We start from the raw sequence: 4,718 nt of genomic DNA, 5'->3' as shown, positions 1-4,718 counted from the left end.
GCAGATTTGGGTGTGTAGACACCTCTGACTCACACACACTCAAGGTCAGGACTACCTGGGAGGCAATTCTACCAAGGAGAAACTAGCACACCTCCAAAGCCAGCAATGGCTTCCGCCTGCGCTGTCCCCCCCCCCCCACCACTGCTAGAGCTGATAAGAAAAGATAATGCTTGCCACCCTCCCAGGCCAGTTGTTTCCCCATTCCTGAGCACTGGCTGCCCTACCCTAGAGGTGACAGTTTCTTCCTTCCTGCCTTCCACGTTTGAAGGGTAAGACAGCCAAGGCTTTCAGCTAAAACACTCTTGCACAGCTTCCTAAACCCAGGGCTGTACAGGATCTGGAGGGATGGGGATCTGGAGGAATGGGGATCTGGAGGGATGGGGATCTGGAGGGATGGGGATCTGGAGAGATGGCTCAGCCGGCACTGGCTGCTGCTTGTGCACAGAGCCTGGGTTTGGTTCCCAGCACCCACATGGCAACTCACACCCCATCGGGAACTCCAGTTGCAGAGGACCTGATGCCCTCTTCAGGCTTCTTCAGGTACCAGGAATGTGTGTGGTGCACATACATGTATACAGGCAAACATACACATAAAGCAAACATAAATAAACCTTAAAAATAAACCAAGTAGGAACAACCAGTGATTGAGGGAGGGGGTTTCTAAAAGGCTTTCCGGAGGACTCTGGGAAATGCGCCATCTACCTCCCTACCCGCTCTCTACTCCAGAACAAACATGTAATGGCTGAAGCTTTAGCCACGGGAAGCAGACTGCAATCTTGAAAAGGCAAGGCACAATCTAAGTGGGCCTTAGAGCAGGCCTAGCATCTCTGCAGTCTTCCCAGAGGCTGGCCTGGCTGCTGTGCTGATCACCTACGCGGAGCCAGCACCAGACAAGACTCCTCTGCAACAAATGGGGAACAACAACTTCCTCTTAGCACAGAGGATGCCCCACCGAACACAGGCCGCCCGGCCCCTGCTGATTAACCACCACAGTCGCGATTTTATCTCCCACTTCAGCCTCTGTCTGATCGCCCTTGATGACTCCCGTTACTAAAATGTGCCTTCCTGGACTGTCTGTTTCGTACAATAAACTTGGCCTCCTTAGACCCTCCTTGACTGATTTAAGCAGAGCCTGTTCCTAGGCAGCTTTCCAAACACCTTGCACTGACAAGCTGTGGCTGGGTGGTCTCCCTCGCCAAGGCAACAGGCACGCAGATCCATCTGCCCTCGCCCTCGGGACAGCGGTTCACAGGGCTGGAGCAGGACTGGTTCTGTGAGCAGCAAGCTCTCAGCAAGGCCCAGACTGCTGGGTCCCTGGCTGCTCTTTGACCTTGACCATGGGAACCAAGGGCAATCTGCAGAGTGAAAATGCCTTCATTTGAAGCATTGATTCTGGATTTGTTGGTTTGTTTTACTGTCCAACCACAACAAAGTGTCGCCCTTGACCTTCAAGGTTCCAGACTCAGGAGTCCTCACGGTGGCCAGGCACGTCTGCATGGCCTAGCCCAGTCGTGGAGACTGGCTGAGCAGATGTGTACATCTGCAGTGAAGTGAGGAGGAACCAGAGAAACCACAACATTCCACTGAGTGAACTGGCCAGAAGTACTCCCAGTCGCCCAGCTGGCTTTAGGAGCAGAGAGCACAGGGCATCCTAAGTGCATTCCATCTGGGTTGCCTGGCCTGGTCTCCCCTTGCCTTCCACCACGTCCTCTGCCGTGCCATGCCTCAGCAGGAAAACCATCTCTGTCCTGGCTGCCACGCCCCCCCACAGCTGGCCTGTGCCTCTTCTCTGAGCTACCAGGAGACACACAGACATACAGACTTACAAACACGCAGACATACACGGACACACACAGACATATGCAACGCACCACGCCCTCGTGTCTGCACTCTGTGTGCTATTACCCAGGTCGCGAGCTTCAGGCAAGGGGGCTGGAGGTTAAAATACACAGACACACACAGACAGCAACACGGGCCATCCTTGAATTCCCCAAGAATGCCCCCTTTATTGTGTTCAGGGGCAGATTATATAGAGATAGCCACGCCCCAGCCAAACCCACCAGAAACCACTCTCCTGCCATCAGGAACTCCTGAAGGTCTCGTGCTCAGAGCAGCTGTAGGCACTCAGATCAGGGGATTACAAGAAATTCAGGATCTGGGGTCTCACTGCTCCCAACATCTCCCCCCTAAATTTTGTATAAAGCAGAAGACCCTCCTGACCACACAGCCTTTTTTGGTCTCTACTGCACCTAGATTCACTTTGGCCAGCACTCTATTGAACCTGTACTCAGGAGAGAGTGACCGCATCTCCTCAGGAGAATACTGACTTTTAGGGAACACAAGAGAGCAACTTAAGCCTGTAAGACAGGTAGATTCAAGTATCCCAGAGACTGTTGGTTCCTCATACTATTTCCCACACACCCTCTTCCCCTCAAGTGAACAGAGGTGTGTGACCATTTCAGACTCGGGACTTTTAGGAGTGGCTCTGCCATGACCCCAGGAGCAGACAGAAACCACTGCTCCTTCAGCAGTCCCCTGAATAACAAACCCCAGCTGCCATACCCCCGTGGGACATTCATTCTTGTCAGCTGAGTGCATGGAAGACACCTTCTCCCTCGTGCACCTCTGTGGCTTCCCTAGCAGCCCAGCTGATCCTGCATCTGCTAAGTGACTATATGCTGCATTCTATGGGTTGTCTGATCTTACACAGGATTCAGAGATGAATGCCCATGGTAACAGGCATTAAGATTGCCAGCAGTAGGGTCCCCAGTCACCACTGGACCCAACCTCCCATTTGGGCTATGGTGTTCAACCGTCCCTTTGGCTAAACAGTTAGAATCTGGTGAGTTAATTGTAACATTTCAAGGGCTATTCAAGTAACCATTGAGTTATTTCACCACGTAAGAGGCATTAGCAATATTAACAGATGTCATACAAATGAAATAATGAACAAGACACTTGTTGTAAGTCCACCTGCTCCTACAATAGGGCAGTCTCTTGACTTAAATTCGCTCTGGCGCAGACTCTTCGGCGTGCAGAGCCTAGAACTGCCACTGCCTTCTCCTTGTCCCGCTGCTGCGGTCTCGGGCAGCCCAGTGGGGGGTCTGTGCCCCAGCTTGTCTCAGCTCCAGCACTTGGTGCACCCGCTGACACTCCCGGCACCACTGTGGCACCCACCAGGCTCGGCACCGACTGGGCTGAGGCAATGTCCCTTCCCCACAGCCACCTAGCAAAGCTCTGCTCCAGCTGCCTTCTAGCCCCACTGCATTCGTTCTGGGTCCAAACTGGTGCATGAAGTGGAGCGGAACTCAGGGAAGCAGGCTTGCTGCTCTGCAACCACGGAAGGGGCCCCACTTAAATTATCTTTTAGGGAATTTGGGTATTGTCAATCTGTCTGGCTACTTCCTGCTGAGCGGGGATGCTGCATTCTTAGGGGTATTTACTGCAATTTACTGCCATTTTCCAGACCCGGGTCTGGGGGGGGGGGAGCGGAGGCTCCACCTCCCTGCGTGGAGCGGTGGCCCTCGACCCTGTTGGTTGCCCCTGGCTGGGACAGAGGATTGCAGTCGGTCGTGCTGCTGCACCCTGAGGCCCACGCTGTAAGCCTTGTTGGTCCTCGAGGCAGGTCCCAGGGTTTGCACGCATTGCAGCCCCTCAGCGTCCACCACCTGGAGCCCCTTGGCCTTGGAGCCACCGCTCACACTCCACTGCAACATTTCAGGGGGTCTTGGGTATTCAAACCACATAAGTATAGAATAAATCCTTAGGCTTTCGTCGTCTGTGGAGACAAAAACAGAACCTCTTTTCTAAAACATCAAATTCTTAAGACCATATTTTAAAGTCAAGATACCTTTCTTAGCAGTTCCTAGAATCAAATGTCTTTCTCCAGAATACAAAAGACAACACAATCAACATATCATACATCCGTACACATTCATCTCTTTGAACTATATACATTCTATCTTTTCCCAGGACAACCCTGTTCTTTTACCCCTCTTTCTCGGTTGACTTCCACTTGCTGCCAAACTGAGCGAAGGACGTCAGGATTAATACATACCCCAATCCACCCTCACCTTCTGAGGGTGACCTCTCAGCGTTCCCTAGTTCCTGATATCTCGGCTGAGACATCCAATTGCCGCGCACCGCGCCCAGTGTTTGTGCTCTGTGTGCTGGCACCCAGTTACCGAGCTTCGGGAAAGGGGGCTGGAGGTTAAAATACACAAACACACACAGACAGAGAGACAGCGACACGGGTTATTTGAGAGCTGAGCGGTGGGCCCCTTAAAAAGTCAAAGGAGTAAAACATACAACACCTGGCTGTCCTGGAACTCGCTCTATAGACCAGGCTGGCCTTGAACTCACAGAGATCTGCCTGCCTCTGTCTTCCGAGCACTGGGATGAAAGGTGTGCACCACCACAACCAGCGAAATATGTCTTCTTAAAATAGTAATGCATGCATTTGTAATAAGTCCAGAAAATCATTTTCCTAAAAAATTATTTTTAAATTGATCCTTAAACCAATTCAGACATTTTAAAATGATGCCCAAGCCAAGCCAAGCCAAGGTAGTAGCATTGTGGGGGAGGGAGGGGAGAATAAATCCTTACAGAGAAAAGGTAGAACAAGAGAGGGGTTTTACGCCAGGCGGTGGTGGCACACGCCTTTAATCCCAGCACTCGGGAGGCAGAGGCAGGCGGATCTCTGTGAGTTCGAGACCAGC

The sequence above is a fragment of the Microtus ochrogaster genome, unplaced genomic scaffold (genome assembly GCF_000317375.1).
Source record: "Microtus ochrogaster isolate Prairie Vole_2 unplaced genomic scaffold, MicOch1.0 UNK29, whole genome shotgun sequence".
Classification (NCBI taxonomy): domain Eukaryota; kingdom Metazoa; phylum Chordata; class Mammalia; order Rodentia; family Cricetidae; genus Microtus; species Microtus ochrogaster.
Note: the sequence above shows the minus strand (reverse complement) of the source record.